General features: G+C 34.2%; 1 long non-coding RNA gene across 1 annotated transcript; it reads left to right on the top strand.

Annotated features, from left to right (window-relative positions):
- Positions 1-5,138: 5,138 nt before the first annotated feature.
- On the top strand, positions 5,139-5,673 carry LOC136365809 (uncharacterized). The gene is made up of 2 exons (XR_010744416.1): positions 5,139-5,197; positions 5,303-5,673. It is a non-coding gene; the product is annotated as an uncharacterized lncRNA (long non-coding RNA).
- The last annotated feature ends 1,159 nt before the right edge of the window (positions 5,674-6,832 follow it).

Below are 6,832 nucleotides of genomic sequence, written 5' to 3'. Positions count from 1 at the left end.
TTGTTCAGAGAGAGAAGGTTTTGTGGTCATAACAACAGTAATTTATTCAGAGCCACAACTAATTTCCTTCTTGATTGTTCCCTCCCTTCTTTTTTCTTTTAACTTTGCCACTGGAAATGGCAAATGCTTTGAAAGTTCAATGTCACTATTAGAGGATATTCAAGTTCATATACTTCTTTTATACTTCAGATTGGATTTATTGCCTTCTTTTTCATGCTTCTGTGAACATATGTCCTAACTAAAAAGAAAAAACAAAAAAAAGCATTTGAAAACTAGCTAATAGCATAACCAGGAAATATGTGACTCTGTTTATTTATTTAAAAAAACCCTTAGAAACATTGTTTTCAATTGATTAAATTCATTATAATCTGCAATGGATATTTAGAGTTGATCATATTGCAGGTGGTATCTTGGGGTAATCTTAATTTTTATATTAATAGATTTTAGGATGGTTGTTACTTCAACCAAATCTTCTGTCATTAAGTGTAAAATGCTGGACAATGTCATTAGTGCAATTAATTAAGCAGCTAATGCATTGTGAGGAGAATATTCAATTATACCTCTCTGGAATTGCATACCATGAGTGTCATAATCAGGTCAGTTTGAAACGCTTGTATCTATCATTACAACATCACTCAGTGCAGCAGAGTCTGAACTAAATCACCCAGTGACTATTCAGCCACTAATTTCCTATTTCAGCCTTGTCTGACATACATATGAATATTATGTCTCAATTTCCTCCCTGAACACACGTCCCATGTGAACATTTGTGGACATTAAAAGGAGACGTGTTACAATGGTTGGTTTGCAATAAAAAACGTGGCTACATTTCAATGTAATCTTCACCAAGAGAGAACCATTACATGGAATTATCTAAAGGTGGAAAACTTTATTCAGTACTTCATAGTAGTTTAAAGACAAGCTGGTTAGTAGACTGTGCTTATCAAAACTACTTTAGGACAGGATATTATTGCCCTATCCTAGTTGCATAAATCTATGAGGCTTGGAATGTTTATTTCACACCTTTTCCAGAAATTTTTAGAAATTACAAGAAAGAAGTCAGAAATCACAGAATTTTAACAGCATGAAGATCAAAGGGAGTGAAGACTGAGCTGATTTCAACAGGTGCAAAGAGATGGCAATATTTCTTACTTTCCCCAGCTATTTCTAAGACACTGCCAGACAAAGATTTGTTTTTCACTTGTTCTCTTATATTTCAATACCATGAAAGACTGAGATTACTTGATGTGCCATATCTGAATTTACCCTTTCAAAAGTAGAGTTAAATTATACTGGAATTCCAGTGACCTGTATATTTATCAGCCTCCTCCGCACTCAGTATGCAGATCAGCATACCATGTACTTAAGGCTTTTACAATCAGAATTACTAGGAGATCTTTAATTAAAATGTGATCTCATGATTCCTGTGGTTGTCATGGCAACTTAGGCTAAATAAAATAATCTGAGTGATACTACATCAGCAGTCTTTGTTGTTTTTAATGTAGGATTATGATTGCAATCACTCTATTAACAACTGTGCTTACTTTATTAGCATGATTTATTTCTTCTTGGGAATACAGCCTTGGGGATACATTTTAGGCTGCTTATGCTCCAAGCAGACAGAATTCATTAAATCCAGTCACTAATGTCAAATATGTTCCTGCCGTGTAACTGACCTCAAGATACTGAATCTGCTGGGGTTCTGACAACAGTATATTTTTAATATGATTCTGATATTTTATCTCCTCCTGCATATTTGAAGAGAACTGAGTATCATGGCAAGCATCTTTTATAGAAGGTATAGTAAAAAATTAATGGAAATATTTAAAAATTGACCACATAAATGTTAGATTTATGATTTTGTTTGTTGCCATGCCACTCCATTGTGCCTTCAACACTGGATGACAATTTAACAGTTCACTTCCACACAAGAGACTTAAAAATAGAGACAAAGTTGTATAGATATCACGGAATTTGACTTCATTCATTATCCAGTGAGAAATTAAATGGCAGCTTCTGTGAATAGTAAAGAGATGTTCATGACATGAAACTTAGTAATGAAGGAACAGTGCAGATGAAACTCTCTGCTTTACACTTAAATTACATAACTAGCAGCTCACAGCAGGACAGAAGAACAAGAAGGATGCAGCTGCAATATAACATCCAAAATTAAAGCCTGAGCTGCTCATGGCATATTTGCTTCTTTTGGATTCAAAGAAATGTGAATTCCCTCCAAAGCTCTAATTAAAATCACCATAACAGAAATTGTTAGGAATTACATTGGTTACCTTTTCTCCTAAGGTTCAATCTGTGGTTTGCTCTTTTTTAACTCTTTTCTCTTTATAGGTTGTCTTAATATAACACAAGTACAAATAGTGCAGATCACTCTGCCAGCAACCACCAAATCACAAAGAACAGTATCCACAATTTAGAAAACAAAATATTGCAGGCAAGTTCCAAAACATTGCTTGTCCTTTAATATTTAAACATATACTTTTGATATTTAAGCATTATTTAATACTTTTGATATTTAAACAACATATTTGTCACTAAGTAGCACCACACACAGTCAAAAATGGCACACAATTTTTTTTATCACCAATAATGTCACTTCTTGGTGATCACTCAGTGATGGATGTCTTAGTTTGGTTTTGCTGGTTGATTATCAAGGTGATTATTCTTCTGCTGGTGCAAAGTGCAGGCAACTGAAGAAGCCCATGAGAATTAGAATAATGAAAGATCGAACATAGGAACTTCAGAAAATTTTGCTTACAGAGATTTCTGCCATCTTTTAAATGAGAAAATTTATCTTGCTGGTAAATTTCTTAAGACAAAGAATTACTTCTTAAGACAAATGCTTACTTTCCAATTTCTCTCAAGAAGCCTCAGATAAGTAGACATTTTTGCATCCCATCAATACTGAAAATTCCATAGCAGGACCTCTGGGTGAAACAAATTAAAAACCCCCTTCAGCCCCTGAGAATAATTGGAACTATGGTTAATTTTTCCCAGATTAATGTCCTTTCATTACTCATTTTTTTTCCACAAAATAAAAGAAAGTCCTGTTTATAGAATCTTATCAGCATTTTATAGACTCATACATAGCAGGAGGCAATAAATATTCTGTACATTATGAATTGGAATGTAGATGGTAAATATGTGGTGCTGGATGGAGGCTCCAAAGAAACCAACAATTATCTCAGATTTGCTCATATTAACCATCAGAATTTTTGTTTACTCAAACACTTTCAAGACAGGTTTGTGCAGTAAATTAACCCTTATCATAACATATTGTTTATTCAGTATATCTGATTAAACCATGACATCATTTGCATATCAATCAAATCTACCACTTTTTGCTCTGAGCTTCGATTTGAATTATTTTGCACAAGTAAATCTGCTAAAATTTCTTTGACAAAAAAGCAAGTGCTCCAGAAATGAGAAGCAAAGAATGAAATTTAATTCTTCATCTACTTTACAGGCAAGTAAAAAAATTTAATTAAGTTGCTGCGGGGACTATGATTTTGAAAAAATGTATAAACAATGTTGCCAATGTCAGGAGTTGAAAATTTACTCAAGCTCACACAGAGTCAGAACTCAGGTTTTACTCAAATACAGCTATATTTTTTCAAGTCAAGAACAAAGCTAATTTAGTGCCCCATTTTTTCCTAATATTTGTCATCTGCATATTGTGGTCAGGAAAACTTAGAAATTCCAGCTGAGGTTCTTCCCTTCCTGTCAAACATCACAGGAACTGTGGTTAGGCACAGCCCTTCTGATTTTTTGTATTCACAGGTCATTTGCTTGATATTGTGACAGCTCAGGGTTGGTGGCAGTGTGCCCTTCACTTGAACTGATGCAATGTTTATTAATGTTTTTTATTTGCAAAAAGCATATCAAATATGTAGCAAATCCTATTATTAAGACACATTCAACAAGAAAAAGCTACATTCAATGGAATAAACTCCATTGGAGGAGAATCAAAATGCAGCTCCCAGCAAACAATATTAATTAAAAAAAAAAAAATTCTAAATGTTGCCATTTGTATTTTTAGATGCCTGTTAGTACCAATTAAATGAAATTACAAGTTATTAAGTCAAATGAGATTGTCCTGCTATTCTATTAATTTGCGATACTGTTTCCTCTTTACTTGATTCAACTACAGTCAATCCAAACTATATTTAAAACAGAGACAAATGGCTGTTCCCACGTTTCTGAATTGCTTGGAGCATGTACATCCCATGTTTTGAAAAAGCATTCACACAAAAACATCACATTAACACAAATAATACATTAGTTGAGGTGTTGTCACCTCTTCCCACTGACACAAAAGTACCATGCAGCAATTTTTCTTCAGTAGGAAGTACACTCAGCAGCTCTAAATAGCTAATTTAGAGAGTTCAGGAATTAAAACAGCCTACTTACTTTTTTAGTCTAACTAATCAGCTAGATTTTACATTCCACATTGTTGCATTGGAAATACCTAAGCAGACCAAAATGTAAACAAAAGTATGTCTCTGCAAACACATTCCTTTGGTTTTCAAGAACTTTCAAGAAAAGTGTATTTTGAAAATGAACCCTTCTATTCTGTTTAAACCACTGTTTTATGACTATCTCCATCCACCAAAAACATGGATAGTTGAAAAAAATACAGATAAAGGAATTACAGATAGGATTCTCATGCTGCTGTGAAATCCATCAAGATCTGACCACTACATCAAATCCTTTAACCTCTTCCAGGGCTGCAGGGAAGGAAAGGGCAGCCAAGGAAGAACCAAAATTGATGCACAGCATGGTCTGCACAGCTCATAACTTGGAATATCTGAGGAAACTACTCCACTGTGTTTATAGAAGGCTTAGACTCGCATCTAAGGGTGGAGGAAAATATACTGTGAAGTTTTGTATGCATAAGATCTAAAATGGAAATGGTAAGTTTGATGAGTAGATTTTGCTTTGGAGGCAAGGAGAGAAGCAGAGAGCTCAAAAAGACCAGTTACTGGATATTTAGACCTACTTCTCCAATGCTGATTTTGGACATCCAATGTACATCTCCAAAGAAATGCAAACAGAAGTCAATTCATACTCTTTTGAGATAAAAGGGAGCTTTGCCAATGAGATGAAGTCCACAGCCAGCAGAAAAATCAAATATTTATAAAGAGAGGCTTAAACTGTTCTGCCAGAGCCAGCTTCAGTAGGAGTAACTTAATTGATGTTAATAGTGCTTTAGCTGACAACTCAGTAAACTCTGACATGAAACTGTATCATCTGTGTGTGTATGAGGATTTCAACACTTTCCTTCTAGCCCATTTAGCTGCTCATATTTCTGCTCTGAATATTACTCTCTTAATCTCTTCAAATCTGTAACATTTTTTTGCATAATAAATTAAAAGCCAATTGTAATGTGATAAGACTTTTTTTTTTTCCTTTGACAAAAAGAAATTTAGGAATCTGCCCATGTTAGGTAAAACCTTTTGTTCCTTAAAATTGCTGTAGACAAATTGCCTTCTAAAAAAAAAAAAAAAAAAAAAAAAAAAAAGGAAAAAAAGCCTGCTGCTCCCTATGCTTCTCATTCGGAATATATTTTAAACTCTCACTGACAGGTGATTTCATCAATGCTCACTATAAGAATGCCACTCAGTCTCATTAAAAAAAAAAAAAAGAAAAGGGAAAAAGAAAATACTGTCTTCACACTTTCTTTTGTCAAGGGTTTTCGGAAGCTAGGTCTCCAGGCTTACTTTTCCCGCCTCTTTCTGACAAATAGCTTTAAACTATTCAAGGAAAAGTGTCCAAATACCCTGAAGTTAAGTTTGGATATATCTAGACATTGAGCGAGCTGGTACAAAACCAACTACATTGAGAGCTGCTTTGGGTTTGTTTTTCAGTGTGAGTAGAACTTATGATCAAGCAATGTGAGAAGGCAGAACTGGGTATTTTGGCTTCAGAGATATTGAATTATGTTTGAGCTGGAGACAAATAGATGTTCCCAATCAGTGCCTAGCTGATTTACCAGACAATATAAAGCAAGCATTATAATTTTCACCATGTCTAATACGTAGCTGTGTTGGTATTCCAAAGTCACAGGAGTTCCTATTTTTTAAAACTTTTAGCTATTTATTTAGTTATTTAGTAGTTTTAGAAGCATCTTTTAAAGCTGAAGTCCTGTTTGTCAGTGCTGACTTCAATATGTGAAAAAGGAAACAACCTAACAACATTACTAACCCCATGACTGAATATATCTAATGACTCAGAAAAACAGAATATAAATTAGAAATTGAAAAGATGCAGGAACAATTTAACTTTATACAAGTAAAAGGGAACAGTCTTAACTTTTTTATAAGTTTTAAGGAACACTCCTTATGCAGCTGTCCTAAAAGCTTGGCCCATTCTCATATACCACAGCTTGAAAGGATTTAAGAACTTCCTCTTGCTTCTGAAAATCTCTGCATGAATGTGATAAAACACAGCTCTGCAATAGAACTCTGCATTATGGCATCTACTCATTATTAAACAGCTGCCTTAGAAATGGGGTAACTATGTTTTTTATTGCCTCCACTTTGCCTTTTTTGGGGTAGTAAATATAGGAAAGTTAATTCCCATACAGAGTTATTAAATGGGCTATGTTTTTGTTAAAATCCTGCTCCCCTGATCATCCCAACATGTGCACAATTCACTCTCCAGCCTGAGTTCTTACTTTGGGTTTAGAGTTCAAACTTAATCACAATGAATAATGTCAGTCAGAAGCTTATTTCTCTATAAAATAATTTAACTTCTGTTTAATTGAGGGTGTAGAATAGATGCCATCAAATTCATTCAGTTAAGAGCAGAATACAAG

This window comes from Sylvia atricapilla, chromosome 10 (assembly GCF_009819655.1).
Source record: "Sylvia atricapilla isolate bSylAtr1 chromosome 10, bSylAtr1.pri, whole genome shotgun sequence".
NCBI classification, from domain to species: Eukaryota; Metazoa; Chordata; class Aves; order Passeriformes; family Sylviidae; genus Sylvia; species Sylvia atricapilla.
Note: the sequence above shows the minus strand (reverse complement) of the source record. Positions and strands in the feature narration are given on the sequence as shown.